Below are 18,769 nucleotides of genomic sequence, written 5' to 3'. Positions count from 1 at the left end.
TATTAAACTTTTAAAATTATTGAATAGTATAAACTTCTTGATATTTACTAAAATAGTAAGGAATTTAAGCCCTAGAACCGATTAATGTATTGGCGGACTGATACTAAAGCTGGTTGCCCGGTCAGTGCAAGCGAAAACATGTTGAGGTCGGTTCGTAAGAACTTCGTTAACCGAATTTTTTTTCGTTAATAGAATTGAAGATCCTTATGGAAGGCAGTTCGTTAATCGAAATTACGTTAACCGAGGTGTTCGTTAAACGAGGGGTCACTGTACACAAAAAATATATAAGTGCAATATATTTTTTCCATAAAATGCATGTTATTGTGAGTGACGCCTCACTCACACCAGCTGTCCTGCGTGAGTCAAGCGCCCGGTAGCATCAGGTCTAAGTCATGTTCGTTATCACACGAGTGATACACCACGAAAAAACTTAGTTTTCAGAGCTTTTCAGCTTTTGTAATTCTGGATAAAGAATTGTCAACTTGTATAAGATTTGTTTATTTAATGCACAATATGCACTGAGTAAACAAACATTTTTTTTATCGAAGCGCTATATGCACTGGGATATGGAAAATCAAATTTATTTAGTTATTTTTAGGTGTCTGAGATCAACGGTTAATCGAGGTTTTACTGTATATATATAGATTTTTTTTTCACTGTATATAATGGACACTTATGCAGGGTTTACAATAAAAGAGAAAACTACATACAATTGTACAACTTTTCACCATATTTGATTACTATTGTGTTTTATGATGTGCAGAATAAAATAAGTTTATACTTTTCATTACTAGTTTTATTGTTAAATACATATTATTTATTATATAAAGAGGGGAGCATAAGACGGAATTTAAATTTCTCGGAAAATCATCCCAAAACTGGAATTTTCAGCGAAATGCTCCTGATTTTCTGGAATGATATTCTGAGGAGCACATTTTCTAGAAAATTCTGAGAAAATTTTCCTAGTACAGGAAAGCCTCCGATAACGACGAATCATATTTAAAACCCTGGTTAATTTAGGACCCAATTCAATTTATGCCGTTATTTTCTTCGTATTTATGACGAAAATAGAAACAAAATTATATATATATATATATATATATATATATATATATATATATATATATATATATATATATATATATATATATATATATATATATATATATATATATATATCAGCATATACCTAGATCATACCTACAGTGATTTATATATATATATATATATATATATATATATATATATATATATATATATATATATATATATATATATATATATATATATACTAAATTCGATATGTATTATACAAAAAAAGCCTTGCACACACAGGCTGGTGAGTGGTGACGCCACCATCACTAGTGTAAACAGTCGCAGTTTGGCGGACCTTTTGTTTTCACGCATCTGAACAGGAAAAAGAGAAAAACTTTAAAAGATTTTTTTGGCATTTTTGCGTCCCTATTCAACTTGAGAAAGTGCTGGTTCAAAAGCTAAAAGAAAGTGTACTGTACAGTATAAGCTTAGCTGAGAAACTAGATGGGGTAAGATGAAGAAGAGGGTGAAAGGTCTGGCTATTATGTGGAGCAAGTAATGAACATATTTTCTCAAGTGGATCCATTAACAGAACAAAGCATTAAAATTAACAGGGACAAAAAAAATGCAAATGACCTCTACATAAAAATTATAATGAGCAAAGAAAGCAGCTGTGCAAGGTTCTTTTGACAGCTTTATTATTCGAAGGCCTAAACCATCAAATTCAGCATCATAACCAGCATCAACAACAACTTCAGCTAGAGTTGAACCTGCAGCTTCAGCCCGAGTTGAACTTGATGACTTCGTCATCTGAGTAAAAACAAGTGCATCATTGGCATGAAATGCCGATGACTTTACCACCATTGCTGAGTAGAATTTTTGTTTTACATTCATAAGTATTATTTAAAATATATATGAACAGTAAATGAGTGTTGCTTTCATATTCCTATGTAGAGAAATGACGCTATGTTTCCTTGAGTGCTCACGTATACGTTGGAGTTCATAATCTGTCTTGCTTTATTTCTTTACCATTTGTGGTTAGCTACTTCTATTGTTCCAATTATTTACATTAAATAACACTACAGTGAGTTCTGCTATAACGCGTGTTTTGATAACGCGAATTTGCTCTAACGCGATTTATGAATTCGGAACAATATTTGTATAACGCGATCGCTTGTTTGCTATAACGCGATTTTTGCTTACTATTTCTCCAATTTTGTGGTATTAACTGTGAATATGGTAAAGAAGAATATCTCCAAAAAGCATTCTGATGATAGAATTCCCGGTGATTATCGTAAAAGAAAGGATATAACACTTGAAGAGAAGCTTGATGTTATCAACCTCAAAATCACCCTTCTCCCCCATCAAGTTACATTCATATTTTTTCAAGGTAAAGTGTTAAATTTACTGTATGATTTCGTTATTAGATATGAATGTAACATTTATTTAGACTGTGCTATCCTTTGTGTTAGGCTAACTACTAAATTTTTTCGATTTCGAGTAAACTGCACCTAACCCTATTTTCTCCATAAGCCCTGTTATTTCTATTACGCGATTTTCTATAACACGATATTTTACAAGAACACAATTATCGCGTTATAGCAGAACTACCTGTACTTAAAACATATATACTACTGTAGTAATTTGTACATTAGTTTTACTCCAGATATAGCCAGGGTTTTATTTTCATCAGTTTCTAATGTAGAACCATTGTCACGGTTGTAAACTAACGAAAACAATGCCATCTCGTCTCCTCTTGTGTTTTAATAATCTACGTAGTATTAATGAATTGTATTGTTCATTTTGCATATATAAAGATTAATCCCATCAAATACAAATTCAGTGATAAACAATAATAAATCTTGTACATATTCATAATAAGATAAATGACGCTATGTTTCCTTGAATGCGCACGTATACGTTGGCGTTCCCAATCTATCTCGCTTTTTTCTTTACCATTAGTGGTTAGCTACTTCTAATGTTCCATTTATTAACATTAAATAACATTAATTAAAACATGTATTAATTTTTTTACATTAATTTTACTATAGCTACAACCAGGGTCTTATTTTCTTCAGTTTCTTATGTAGAACCATCGTCCCGGGTGTAAACACTAATGAATATAGTTTGCATTTTCATTAATTTGATTGTTTTGGGAGAAAAGAGGGTAAAAGGCCACTCAAAAGATATGAGGTCAGATTTTGGAATGAATCTCATTATTATTGCTTTATTTTAATGGTAATTAATGATTCACCTTACACTGCAATATTGGAGGACACATTACTGTCGTTATTCGAGGCTTTACTGTACAGGGTACCAGGAAAATTCCGGGGATGGAGTTTTTCCAGGTTTGAGAGATGAAAATCGGGTGCATTTTCTGGATAATTCTGAAAAAAATTCGGGGATGGGGGATATTTTTCTGGGTTCGGGAGATGATAGTGCAATTTATGGAACTTTTGAGAATATTTTTCTGTTACCTGGAAAACTCCGTGGATGAGGGTTTTTCCGGCTTTGAGAGATGAAATAATGCATCATTTTGGAACTTCCGAGAACATTTTTCCGTTAACCAGAAAATTCCGGGGACGAGGGATTTTTTCGGCTTTGAGAGTCGGCTTGTTACCCGGAAATCTCTCATTCCCTGAAGTGCTCTGCACCAATTTTTCTGGCTAATGGAGATATAACTGTACTTGGTGCATTCCCTTAAATGAAAATGTGTGAAATATTGGCAAATATTGTACAGTATAGTCTCGATTTACATGGATTTGGATTACTCGTTCGGTTATTTACGCGGCACCTTGCCAGACCGACAATTTTTATTTACGCGGTTCATTCCATCATTTATGCGGGCAGGGTGTGCACAAGGTCGTCCAGTCAACAAAACATTACTGAGTTCTTCACCCGCCACCCACCACAGCCAGCCCAAGTCAGTGATAGTGAGGATATGGACTTTGAGGGGTTTGACAAAGAGGCCCTGCAAGCCTCTGTGGTGGATAGTGATACAGGTGAGGGCCAATAATCTGCCCTCTGCCTCAGAACCAACCGCAATCCCCATGTACCCAGCCGTCTCTTCTACTAAGTAAGTGTTAAAAAACCTAATATTATTGGTAGTTCTAAATATTAATTGTGTGTGCATACCATCATAAAATTAAGTTGTTATTTTTACTACAACATACGTAACGTATTGTGTCTGGGTGAAGTATAATTTGTGTATTTACTGATGATATTTGTTTTTAGCTCATAAAATTTATAGAAATTATCAGGCCAGAATATAATTTACATTGCTTAAATTCTTATAAGATAGTGATTAATTTGAATATAAACAAGCTAAAATTTGCATTAGACATACAAATTTTAGATCTAAATTAAGAATTTTATTAGAGAGCAAATATTTTATCTTTTGTGCAAAATATATGACGTTTATATTCAAATTATTCGCAGCCTTGCAAGGAATCCAGCAATGTCAATTATATTATCCTAAACATAGTCTGATGTATTATTTATTACTAAACCTAAAAACCTAGTGTTTTCACCCAAGCATTTCTCAGGGAGGGAGCAGCCAGCGAGCGTGGGAAGTGGGAGGGGGGGGGGTCGAGTCCATTATTTAAATGGACATTAACCAGCAACTATATTTCTCTTAAATATTAATTGTGTGTGCATACCATCATAAAATTTAGATGTTATTTTTACTACAACATTCTATTGTCGGAAAAAGTGTGGTTTGGGGGTCGGCCCAGTCTCTATTTCAATTAATCCTATATGTTCTGTTATTTTGTTTACGCGTTTCTCGTTTTACGCAGACCTCCACGGGTTCAATTGACCGTGTAAATGAAGACTACTGTATATCACATTTTCATTTCTAATCTAATATAGTATAGGCAATGACCGTTACAATAATGTACAATCATATCAATATTAAAACATTGGAAAAATAGGTTCCATTCCTGAGCCCCTGAAGAGCCCAAACTAGATATAAATCTAGTTGCTATAATGATCGTCTCAACTCTTAATATATAAAACACAAAATTTATACAAAATGACAAAGTAAAGATCTTATACAAAAAAATAATTTTCACTTTATATGATATGTACAGGTTGGGACTCTTCCAACTGTTAGTCAGTGTTGTCAATCTGTGAGGTGTGAACCCCAAGAGTATCGACTCCTGAATCCCAAACATTCACAGGGATCAGTGGGTGGTGGGTTAAGGGGGTTGATGAAGGTGTTTGGGGCTAGAGGGATGGGAGAGGTTTGAGAAGTTACTTGTGCAGTTACAACGTAGTATGTACTGTATTAAGCAAGGATAAAAATATGTAGGACACAACCCAAATATGCTTAGAATATTTTACTGCATATTGGGGTGGTATTCCCAGCTTGTGCTACAGGTGTGAGCAATGCCGGGTATATGCATATTTATTTTTATTTACGTTTTCTGCAACTCAGGTAATCTTGGGGTAGTATGAGGACGGGCTGGAGTCTCAATATGGTGTCCTTTTATGACTTTTATGACCCACTACATAATGGTTGTAATCGAATCTATTTACATTAGCATCAAATTACTATGTAATTTGCAATAAAAACACACATAAGAAGTTGTCAAACTATGTTGATTATAAATAACATTAATGTGAGAATGACTGATAAGTCAGTTGGTAGCAATTCCACCTGTTGCAAGTATTTTCTGTTTGGTTATGCAGTATTTTAATAGTCATGCCATTTATTCATTGAGTGGTTTACACTTGCTCTCATTTACAGGTTGATCAGTAGTAGTAGCCTCACACAGGTCCCTCTCTTATTATGGTTGTGTGCAGGTTAACACTTACCAAGGCACCATACAGATGTACTGTATTATTATTCAGCATAACCCCCATGAAGGTTATTACATAAACAGTTTTTTTAAGATGTATTTGGAGACCTTGACATCTTGTTAAAACATGCAAGCACAGTAATTGTAGAGGGCGGCCTTCACAACTCCTTAGAACTTCTCCCTCCTCTCTTCCTGGGCTGTGGTCGTTGAGAAATTTGTATTTAATAATATTCCATAACTATGACATTTATGAATGTATATTAAACTTTAAAGTTAAAAGATTCAACATGTGTTATGAATATGGCAGCCATGTAACAATGGCATGAGTGAGTATTTCTCAACAAACAAGAGCCAATCGCAGGGACCTGTGAGGGTGAATGCCTTAGGACTGAACCAATAAGAGAACCTGTGAGACGTGACGCCATGAAGATGTGAAGCCTTTCTGGGCAACGCCTGTGTTTGAAAAAGACAGTCGGGTTTTGGACAGAGTTAAGTGTGGGTATGTGGGTGTCATCTCACATGGCAGGATATAATGCAAGTACCTTTTAGGTTTATCCGTTTCACGAAATGTTTTAGGATACATGTTACCCCTGGTCAGCTAGCTAGGAAGATAGGATATTGTTTTGAAAGTGTAACTTCATTTTGAGTAACGTCGTTAATAAACGAAGAACCGTTATTAGTTCTCAGTTCCCTTGTGTTGAGTAAAATATTGTCATGGTTTGGAAATAGAGTAGTGGATGAGTGGAACAAGTTACCAAATATCATTAAATTGAATACACTGGATAGCTTCAAACATAGGTTGGATGGATATATGGGGCCGGATACTCAAAACACCTCATAAGTTACGTCTTTCAGCATGATACAGTACCATATATTGTCGAATCTTTACACTACCGTAAATTTAGCATACTCAAAATTTAATTACAGTTCCGTAAGTCTTTCGTAAGTTCTCATAACTCTAGTGTTTACCCTGTAAATTAAGTTCTCTTGTCGGACGGTAGATGTCAGTGCAGATGCTAGTTGGCCAATCAATGCTCAGTTAACAAAATCATCAACCAATCACAAGAGAAGGAGAAATCAGCTGAGAGCGATGCACGTAATATTATTTTGTAAACATGGAAGGACCACCAGCCAAGATGAGACGACCTAATTTCAGTGAGGCTGAAGTATACGCTATTGTGACTGAGGTGGCCAAAAGAAAAGAAATGATTTTAGGGAAGTTGGACTCAAGTAGATGTACACTTCAACTCAAAAACCATGCCTGGGGTGAAGTGTTAAATGCGGTGAATGCTGTTGGTAGAGTCACCCGCAATGTAACTGAAATTCAGCGGTTTTCAGCTGATCTTCGTGTTAGCGTTAAGAAAAAAGCAGCACAAGATAAGAAATATGCTGGTGGAACAGGTAAGTCATAATATTGTTAGCGTGGTTATTGATTGACAATATGAAACAAACTTAACTATGGTTTTTCTGAGGCTTGGTACGATTTTTCGTGTTTGTAAACTCAAGGAAGTAGTGTGGTGGCTCTTCATCGTGAATGAATACACATATTTTCCTTATATGAGCACATTCATTAAAAGAAACATCGTTCTTCGAAGTTTGCCGTGTGAGTAAATACAGTAGTAAAAACTTTACCGTTCAACCTAAATTTATTTATTTATTTTTACGTGGATTAACCAACCCAGGCACAGTCACTGACCCACGTCGGGGCCTGTAATAATAATTCTTTAGTACTATTAATAATAATAACTCTTCATTAATAATAAATAACCATAAATACCGAAATGAAAACACAAAAAGTGAGAATCAATATACAGTATGTATGTTGTGTTGTCGATATTACGAGAAACAATTGTGTGTAAATGACACATTTAGTCAGATAAGCAACCTTGGACTTGCTCCTAATTTTCGTGATGCCATATGGCAGCAGGGTTTACCATTAGACAACACATTATGCTTCCAATATCTTCCCACCCAGTAGTCAGGGAAGTCTGTACTACTGTTAATAATTTCCCCACAACTTTTGGATTTTCTTATTATACCTATCATATAGTTTACACAATTTTAAGACACATTTGTCATTGTGTCGCAACTGACGTGGAACAGAGATAGTTAATATGAGTTTTTGTGGCAGGGCGGCGGAGGCCTCCCATTGGTAAGGAAGTTAGGTTAGGTAGGTTTGGCTACTGTTATAAACTACATATTAATAATTACGTTATTTCCGACGGTAATGAAGGTCATAATGTGTAAGTTACCATAGAATTCCTTTATGTTTTTTTTTTTCGGGAATTAGCCAACCCGGGCACAGGTCAAACGACCCACAACGAGCCTGGGGGGCGAAAAAAAAACGGAAAGAAATTGAAAATATAGAAAAAAAGGTTATACTGTATTAATCTACACCACGAAGATGCCGGAAAACCAGCTTTTTAAAGTGAGACAGATTGTAAGAGCATGGAAACACAGAAGAAGGCAAAGCATTCCACAGTTTGGCTGTGTGAGGAAAGAAGGAGGTACTATAACGGGCTATTCTCGTGTGACCGATATCCACAGAGAAATGGTGGGCACCGCGGGCAAGACGTGTGTTACGAACCCACGGCCTTACCGGCGGTACACAGGATGCCAAATCCCCTGAACATTGCCCGTTAAAGTACCTGTAAAAGAGAGAGAGTGAAGCAACATTGCGGCGAAGAGAAAGGGGAGAGAGATTGTCGACTAAAGGAGGAGAGTTAATAAGACGAAATGCCTTTGATTCCACCCTATCTAATAGTTGGACAGAAGAAGAGCCACCCCAGATATGAGAGCAGTGCTCCAAGTTAGGACGAATGAATCCCTTATATACTTGGAGCAACTGCTCAGGAGTGAAGTAGCTGCGGCATCTGTACAGCATTCCCAACTTTCGGGAGGCAGCTTTAGTTATACTAAGGATGTGTGATTTCCAGGACATATTGGAGGAAATGGTGAGGCCTAACATATTTATTTCAGAATTTGGGGGGATGATAGCGTCCTGAAATGTAATTGGTGGGAGATCGTCTACTTTACAAAGTGTAATTGGTAAATATTGAGTTTTGTTACTATTGAACTTAACCAAGTTTGTATCTCCCCATTCAGAGATGCTGCACAGATCCGCGTTGATAGAAGTAATGATATCAGTTCTAGAGACAGATCTAGTTTGAGAGTTAGGAGGAAGGGGAAAATGTGAGGAAGAGTGAAGAGTAGAATTATCGGCGTAAGAATGGATAGAATTAGTTGTAGTGTGAAGTAAATCATTGATAAAAAGAAGAAAGAGAGTTGGTGAAAGAACAGAACCCTGTGGGACGCCACTATTGGTAGAGAATGAGCGAGAGATCGATCCCTCGACAACAACTGCCATGGCTCGGTTCTCAAGAAAGCTAGAGATGAGAGAACAAAGTGGGGGAGAGAAACCAAAAGAGGGAAGTTTAGATAGCAAAGACTTGTGCCATACCCTGTCAAATGCTTTGGAGATGTCGAGGGCCACGACAAAAGTTTCCCCATAATCCCTAAGAGAGGATGACCAAAGATGGGTGCAATAGGAGAGCAGATCACCAGTAGATCTTGCCTGGCGAAAGCCATACTGGTGATCCGACAAAAGAGAAAGGCGTTCAAGGTGATGGAGAAAATGGGAGTTCAAGATAGTTTCGAAAATCTTAGAGAGGGATGAAGTTAGGGCAATGGGGCGATAGTTAGAGGGATTAGAATGGTCACCCTTCTTCGGGATGGGCTGAACCAAGGCATGCTTCCAAGAAGAAGGAAAAGTTTGGGTTTTGAGGCATAGGCGAAAGAGGCGAGCAAGCACAGGGGCCAGGGCTTCAGCACACTCCCTCAGAACACGAGGGGGTATTCCGTCCGGTCCATGCGCCTTACTCACATCCAACCTGCGAGTGGAGATTATAGGAAAGTGCATAGGTTCAGTAGGAGGTGCAGGGGTAGGAGGGGTAGAGTGGGAATCGTCTAAGGTGGAATTAGAGGAGAATAAGGTGCCAAAGAGGTTGGCTTTCTCAGGGGGAGAGTTGGCTATAGAGTTATTGGGACGGAAGAGGGGAGGAAAAGAAGGCGTGCAGAAGTTGTTACAGATGTTTTTAGCTAAGGACCAGAAGGATTTACTGGAGGAAGAATTAGTCAGGACAGCAGTCTTTCTTTTAATAAAATTCCGCTTGGCCCTACGAAGAATAGCCTTACAACGATTCCTAGAAGTAATGAAAGAGGTGTGGGTAATAGGAGATGGAGATAGTATCATAGCTCGATATGCCCTATCTCTCACCCTGCAAGCAAGAGAGCAGGAGCGATCAAACCATGATTGTAATGTGAAAGTTTTGGTAGAAGATGGGATAAATGCACTCATACCGCCCTGTATAACCCCAGCAATGCTGTCAGCACATACTGAGGCATCCCGAGTGGAAAAGCAACATTCATCCCAAGGAAAGTCGGTGAAGAATTCTCGCAAGGATTGCCAGCTTGCCCTCCGATAGTGCCATAGTTGACGTTTAGAGGGGGTGGGGGAGGTTAACTTACGGAGTTCGATGTCAAATATTGGTTTTGAGTGTACCATCTGTGTTTTGAGTACTGTATGCCAATCTGAGACTGTGAGTCCAGTTACGGGGTACACAACGACATACAGTCCCATAAATGTTTTTGAGTATACGGCCCCATGTGATGAGCAATAGGAGTTGGATGTATATGGGACTGCCCAGTATGGGCCAATAGGCCCGCTGCAGTTTCCTCCATTCTTATGTTCTTATGTCTCCCCTTGGTGTGAGGGCCAACTGTTGTCCTCCACCCCTAACCACAGCCTCCCCTCGTTCCCCCCACATTCCTTAACACCCCTCATCCAGCCTCAAACATAAACAAGTACCTTGTAGTGGATTTCTCCCCTACTAACGCTGTTTGTCGCTGCATAGCTGACCCCACGAATTCCACAGTGTGTGCCTCGTGGTCTAGGTCAACCAGCGCCGCCATACATCACGGAGTGGGGGTCAACTACTAAGCCACGCCTACCCCCGCTATTTAAGACCTGACCTCGTGGTGACCTGCCTCTTTCTACCCACACCAACCAGCCAGCAACACCACCTCCTCCTCCGCCGCTGCCTGGCAGCCCTCGCTCCCACCGGCAAGCATGGTGACCCACAAGCTGTCCTCTGAGCACCCTCACCAACCAGCTCTCTCTACATCACGCTTGTAACCATGCTGCCTTCCCAGCACCAAGCTGCATTGTACACCCAATACAACATGTATATAGAGAGCACATTGTGAGTTTCATTTCTCCACCCCATCCTGAGTGTGAACCAAACATCTTGAACCCCACAACCTCCCTCCTTTCCTCAATTCTTCCTCCATCATCTTATGAGTATGAGAATAGAGAAAGAACAGACGAAAAGGGAATAAAAGAAATGTAAGAAGTAAAAGTATAGAAATAAAAAGAATAGAAAAGGTAAATATAAAACCATTTTACATTATTATTGTTACACCCAAAGTGTTAAAAGTTTGTGGTATATATTTTACTTACTACATGTTTGAGCAATGTTGATGCTATATATGTTTCTTTGTTTACATATGCTCATAGATTGATTGATGTAGTACAGTATAGGAGTTTTATCATGTGAACTAGCCTCCTCTGGGTTAAACATGGGGGGTTTACATATGTCTTTATGATGATATTGGTGATTATTGTAACATGATATTTACGCTTACCAAGTACAGTATAATGAAAGAATATTCTGATCTTCACTAATATTAAGGGGATGTTAATTTGGTAGTAGCAATAAGTGTATAGCAGGTGTCCTGGTGGTCTGCCCTCCCTTCTCCTCTCCTTTCCGCCATTCACACTATGCTTATATTCTATAAATTCTGAAATTATTGAAATATTTATTGCCAAAAGAGATTGCAAGGAATATTAATAAAAAACACTGTTCTTTATAAAGCAATACAGCTGCTCCTCGGCTTACGACGGGGTTAGGGACCCAAATCCAGGTCGTAAATCGAAAATGCTTAAATAATACACAGAAAATCTAAAATGGGTGTGTATTTTTCTTCTCAGCACCATAAAACTCTCACTTTTAAGCTTGCCAGCGATTTTAAAGTGAATTACACACGAAAATTTTGTCAGTACACAGCGCAATCACTAACGTTGGGACCCGAAAATACGTAATTTGTCAAAATTTTGGTACAACTGAGGCGGTCGTATGTCCGGGTGGTCGTAAGTCGAGTAGGTCGTAAATCGAGGAGTAGCTGTACAGTATAGTCTGGGTTTACGCGGCACCTGTCCAGAAGCGATAATTATTATTTACGCGGTAAATGCCGTCATATACGCGGCAAGGTGCTGGGCGCTGATGTCACTGCTGACCTCAGACTCACGCAGATGACGTCGCGGACTGTGTTTGGGCCACGTATCCTTACCACCCACGCACCCCCTCCGCCGCACGCTGTAATTGGTCTATTTAACCTTGCCACCCACGCTCTCGACCACCGCTGAGCCAGTCTGACTGTCCCCGCATATATTCACTCATGCCCAGGAACCGGTTTTGTTTTTGTCTTTCTACACAATGGCTTCCTCTGGACCCCCACCACCCCGGAGAAGCCCTGAACTACCTGGCCCAAGCCACCCCAAGCCCAAGAAGGTGCGACGCGCCTTAAGCTATGAGGTTAAGTACCTGATCGTCCAGGAGTTAGAAAAAGGCACGAGACAGGTGGATCTGGCCAGACAATATGGAGTGAATGAATCGACGATTCACACTATCAAGAAGGATGCCGGCAAAATCAATGAACATTACCAAGTCTGTAGGTGCCTCACCAATAAAATATTGCCACAATAAGGTGCTGCTGAAGACAGAGAGTTTGTTGGTAAGCTACATTATTCGTCAGTCAAGAAGGAACATGGCGGTCGACACTCGGGTACTGCAGGACTACGCCCAAGAACTCTGTGCAGCACTAGCAAGAAAAATAGGGGTTGCAGAGCCCAAGCCCTTCAGTGCTTCCGCTTGGTGGCTGCAAGATTTTAAACGGCGCAACAAGATCACAAATATTGAGATAGTCGGAGAAGGAGCAAGTGCCAACCGGGTTGCCGCCATGAATTTTCCCCCATTTTTACTGAAAATTATGGAGGAAGGACAGTACACCGATGACCAACTGTTCAATATGGATGAATCGGGGTTGTACTGGAAGAAATTGTCATCCAAGCCCTTCGTGGTCAAGTCTGCTAGCAAGTGTCGGGGAAGCAAAATGCAGAAGGAGCGCATCACCTTACTGTTCACCACCAATGCCTCCGGCACTGCTAAGTTGAAGTTGTCTGTGATCCACAAAGCCCGCAAGCAGCATGCCTATAAGAATATGGACATGATCAACTTAAATGTCCAGTGGCTAACCTCAGGGAAGGCGTGGATGATCTCTGGTCCGTCCCTCTCCTGGTTTGACAACTGTCTCGTTCCTGATGTCAAGAAATTCTGCGTGGAAAATAATGTGCCATTCAACATTTTGTTGCTCCTCGACAACGCACCAGGACACTCGCCCCTTTTGCTGGATCGTCACCCCAACGTAAAAGTGGTCTTCCTTCCTGCTAACACTACGTTGTTCATCCTGCTCATGGATCAGGAGTTGATTTGCAACGTGAAGGCTGCTTTCTCCGCCAAGATGTTTCGGCTACTGAACGACTTCACCAACACCAAGGATGAACTGCAGAACCTAGAGAGTGGCACCGATAGCGAGAGTGAGGACGAGGAAGATGAACAAGATTTGGCGGACCATGAAGTGCGAGTCAAGCAGTTCTGGAAACTGTTTAACGTGAAGAAGGCTGTTGATTTCTTGGTGGAGGCATGGGGGCTCAGTCTGTTGCTGTGGCATTGGAGAATGCAAGAGAGGCTGCACAAAGTGTTAGAGCTGCAGGCTTCTCCGAGACCACCAACGAGGACATCCTGGAGGTAATCAGGCAACCTTATGTGACTGCAGACGAGATGTTGGAAGATGATGCCATCAGTGAGCAGCGAGGTGTTACAGAACAACAAGAGCAGAAACTAACACATGCTGATGTGAAGGAGGTCATTGAGTTAGCTGAGAGAATGAAGTTATTCCTTGACAAAGACACAGGCAATCATCGCTATGAAGTGTCTAATAACCTTCTGTTGCAATCCCTGGAGCCCTATGTTCAGTTGTATCATGACCACATCAATGCTAGCCGTCAACAAAACATCACCGAGTTCTTCACCTGCCACCCACCACAGCCAGCCCAAGTCGGTGATAGTGAGGATATGGACTTCGAGGGGTTTGTGTAGGAGGCCCGGCTAGCCTCTGTGGTGGATAAATACAGGTGAGGGCCAATAATCTGCTCTCTGCCTCGGAACCAACCCACCATCCCCGTGTGTCCATTCATCTCTTCTACTAACGCAAGTGTTAAAAAACCTAATATTATTGATATTTCCCTTATATATTAATTGTGTGTGCATACCATCATAAAATTAAGATGTTATTTTTACTATAATGTACAGTATTGTGTCGGCGATAGCCAAAAAAAGGGTAGTCTGGCGGACGGCCCAGTCTCTATTCCAATTAATCCCATATGTTGTTATTTTATTAACGCATTTCGCTTTATACTCAGACCTCCATGGATTTAATTAACCGCGTAAAACCAGACTATACTGTATATGAATATCAGGCACAGTGCAACTTATAATATTGTTAGAAAAATGTCATTACAATAAAATATCAAGGAAGTTTATTCATATACTTGCATGAAAGGTAATATTTCTTATATAGTCATCCTCCCTACAATTAATGCAATTCTTAAGACAGGGATGTAATGCACATCATATACCTGTACTCTATTTCTCATTGGCTGAGTAGTGCTTGTTTTGCATTCTTTGATTCTTTAGTATTTCATTGAACAAAGATCAATGACGTCATACAATACCACTATTAGAAGCATTATAATATGCCCCTCCACCCTATCCACTTGAGAGGGGCTAGGCATTTTTCAATATAACTAAGTTAATATAATCATTTTACACTTCCTGATGATCACCCATGCCATATTTCATAGTTGTATGGGCAACTTAGTAGGACGTGTTTGTGTCCCCGAGGAGGTCAGGGCTGTAGGGCATGTGTTTGTATTCACCAGGAGGTCCGGGCTGTAGGGCATGTGTTTGTATCCACCAGGAGGTGAGGGCTATAGGGCATGTGTGAGTCCACCAGGAAGTGAGGGCTGTAAGGCATGTGTGTGTCCATCAGGAAGTAAGAGCTGTAAGGCATGTGTGTGTCCGTCACGAGGTCAGGGCTGTAAAGCATGTGTATCTTCCCCAGGAGGTCAGGGATGCAAGGCATGTGTGATCTCCTTCAAAAGATCAGCGCTGTAACGTGTGTGTGTGTGTGTGTGTCCCACAGGAAGTCAGGGTTGTAGGGCATGTGTGTGTGTGTGTCCACCAGAAGATCAGGGTTGTTTGGCATATGTGCATGTCCCACTGGAAGTCAGGGCTGTAAGATGTGTGTCCCAAAGGAGGTCACGGCTGTAAGGATTGTGTGTGTGTCCCCTAAGAGGTCAGGGCTGTTAAGACGTGTGTGTGCTCCCATGGAGATCAGGGCTGAAAGCCAAGTGTGTGTTCCCCAGGAGGTCAGGGCGGTAAAGCATGTGTGTGTGTGTGTCCACCACGAGGTCAGGGCAGTAAAGCATGTGTGTGTGTCCAAGAGGACAGGGAATGTGTGTGTGTGTCCACCAGGTGGTCAGGGCTGTATAAGGCAATTGTGTGTTCCTCTGGAGGTCAGGGCTGTAAGGCATGTGTGTGTTCCTCTGGAGGTCAGGGCTGTAAGGCATGTGTGTGTTCCTCTGGAGGTTAGGGCTGTAAGGCATGTGTGTGTTCCCCATGAGTTTAGGGCTGTAAGGCATGTGTGGGTTCCCCAGGAGGTCTGGACTGTAAGGCATGTGAGTCCACCAGGAGGTCAGGGCTGTAAGGCATGTGTTTGTTCCCCAGGAGGTCAGGGATGGAAGGCATGTGTGATCCCCATCAGAAGATCAGCGCTGTAAGATGTGTGTGTGTGCGTCCCCCAGAAGGTGAGGATTGTAAGGCATGTGTGTGTGTGTCCACCAGGAAGTTAGGGCTGTAAGACATGTGTGTGTCCCCCAAGAGGTCAGGGCTGTAAGGCATGTGTATGTTCCCCAGAAGGTCAGGGTTGTAAGGCATGTGTGTGTCCACCAGTAGATCAGGGATGTGGGGCATATGTGCATGTCCCACAGGAGGTCAGGGCTGTTAAGACGTGTGTGTTCCCATGAAGAGTCCCCCAGGAGGTCAAGGCTATAAGATGTGTGTTCGCCAGGAGGCCAGGGCGGTAAAGCATGTGTGTGTCCCCCAGGAGGTCAGGGAATGTGTGTGTCCACCAGGTGGTCAGGGCTTTATAAGGCATGTGTGTGTTCCCCAGATCAGGGCTTGTAAGGCATGTCTCCCCACCAGGAGGTCAGAGGTGTAAGGCATGTGTGTCTCCACCACGAGGTCAGGGGTTTAAGGCATGTGTGTGTTCCCCAGGAAGTCAGGGCTGTAATGCATGTGTGTGTGTCCACCAAGAGGTCAGTGCTGTAAGATGTGTGTGTCCACCAGGAGGTCAGGGCTGTAAGATGTGTGTGTCCACCAGGAGGTCAGGGCTGTAAGACATGCATGTTCCCCAGGAGGTCAGGGCTGTAAGGCGTGTGTGTGTGTGTGTGTGTGTGTGTGTCCACCAAGAGTTCAGGGCTATAAGACAAGCCAGGCATATGAGTTTGTCCCCCAGGAGGGCAGGGCTGTAAGGTATTTGTGTGTTTCCCATGAAGTCAGGGCTGTAGGGCATGTGTGCGTTCCCCAGGAGGTCGGGGCTGTAAGGCATGTTATGTCCCCGGAGGTCAAAGTGTAAGGGATGTGTGTGTCCCCCACGAGGTCAGGCTGTAGGGCATGTGTGTGTTCCTCAGGGCTGTAGGGCATGTGTGTGTTCCCGGGGGTCAGGGCTGTAGGGCATGTGTGTGTTCCCAGGAGGTAGGTGTAAGGGGTGTGTGTGTCAGGGCTGTAAGGCATGTGTGTGTTCCCGGGGTCAGGGCTGTAGGGCATGTGTGTGTCCCCAGGAGGTCAATGGGATGTGTGTGTCCCCACGAGGTCAGGGCTGTAGGGCATGTGTGTGTCCCCCAGGAGGTCAGGGCTGTAAGGTATGTGTGTGTCCCCAGGAGGTCAGGGCTGTAGGGGTATGTGTGTGTCCCCAGGAGGTCAGAGCTGTAGGGCATGTGTGTGTTCCCCAGGAGGTCAGGCTGTAGGGCATGTGTGTGTGTCCCCAGGAGGTCAGGCTGTAGGGCATGTGTGTGTTCCCCAGGAGGTCAGGCTGTAAGGCATGTGTGTGTTCCCCAGGAGGGGCTGTAGGGCATGTGTGTGCAGGAGGTCCCAGGAGGTCAGAGCTGTAGGGCATGTGTGTGTTCCCCAGGAGGTCAGGAGCTGTAAGGCATGTGTGTGTGTCCCAGGAGGTCAGAGCTGTAGGCATGTGTGTGTGTTCCCCAGGAGGTCAGAGCTGTGGGCATGTGTGTGTTCCCCAGGAGGTCAGGGCTGTAGGGCATGTGTGTTCCCCAGGAGGTCAAAGGTGTAAGGCATGTGTGTGTTCCCCAGGAGGTTCAGAGCTGTAGGGCATGTGTGTGTTCCCCAGGAGGTCAGGGCTGTAGGGCGTGTTCCCAGGAGGTCAGTGTGTCCCAGGAGGTCAGGGCTGTAAGGCATGTGTCCCCAGGAGGTCAAAGGTGTAAGGGATGTGTGTCCCCCACGAGGTCAGGGCCATGTGTGTTCCCCACGAGGTCAGGGCTGTAGGACATGTGTGTGTGCCCCAAGAGATCAGGGCTGTAAGGCATGTGTGTTCCCCAGGTCAGGGCTGTAGGGCATGTGTGTGCCCCAAGGAGATCAGGGCTGTAAGGCATGTGTGTGTTCCCCAGGTCAGGGCTGTAGGGCATGTGTGTGTGCCCCCAAGGAAAATCAGGGGCTGTAAGGCATGTGTGTGTTCCCCAGGAGGGCAGGGCTGTAGGGAATGTGTGCCCCCCAGAGATCAGGGCTGTAAGGCATGTGAGCCCCAGGAGGTCAGAGCTGTAAGGCATGTATGTGTCCCCCAGGAGGTCAGGAGCTGTAGGGCATGTGTGTGTCCCCAGGAGGTCAGGTGTAAGGCATGTGTGTGTTCCCCAGGAGGTGAGAGCTGTAAGGCACGTATGTGTTCCCCAGAAGGTTAGGGCTGTAAGACGTGTGTGTGTGTGTGTCCAGGTCAGGCTGTAGGCATGTGTGTTCCCCAGGAGGTCAGGGTTGTGTATGTGTTCCCCAGGTCAGGGCTGTAAGATGTGTGTGTGTGAGGTCAGGCTGTAAGGCATGTGTGTGTTCCCCAGGAGGTCAGGGCTGTAGGGTATGTGTGTGTTCCCCAGGAGGTCAGGGCTGTTAGGCATGTGTATGTTCCCCAAGAGATCAGGGCTTTAAGACGTGTGTTCCCTAGGTGGTCATGGCTGTAAGGCATGTGTGTGTCCCTCAGGTCAGGGCTGTAGGGCATGTGCGTGTCCCCAGGAGGTCAGCACTATAAGGCATGTGTGTGTACCCCAGGACGTCAGGGTTGTAGGACATGTGTGTGTCCCGAGGAGGTCAGGGCTATAAGGCATGTGTGTTCCCCAGAAGGTCATGGCTGTAAGATGTGTGTATGTTCCCCAGGAAGTTAGGGCTGTAAGGCATATGTGTGTTGTCCAGGAGATCAGTCCTGTTGAGCATGTTTGTCCTTCAGGAGGTCAGGGCTTTCAGGCATGTGTGTGTCCCCCACGAGATAAGGGCTGTAAGGCATGTGTGTTCCCCAGGAGGTCAGAGCTGTAGAGGCATGTGTGTGTTCCCCAGGAGGTCAGTGTAGGGCATGTGTGTGTTCCCAGGAGATCAAAGGCAAGGCATGTGTGTGTTCCCAGGAGGTCAGAGCTGTAG

Source organism: Homarus americanus, unplaced genomic scaffold, assembly GCF_018991925.1.
Source record: "Homarus americanus isolate GMGI-L3 unplaced genomic scaffold, GMGI_Hamer_2.0 scaffold46197, whole genome shotgun sequence".
In the NCBI taxonomy this organism is placed as follows: domain Eukaryota; kingdom Metazoa; phylum Arthropoda; class Malacostraca; order Decapoda; family Nephropidae; genus Homarus; species Homarus americanus.
Note: the sequence above shows the minus strand (reverse complement) of the source record.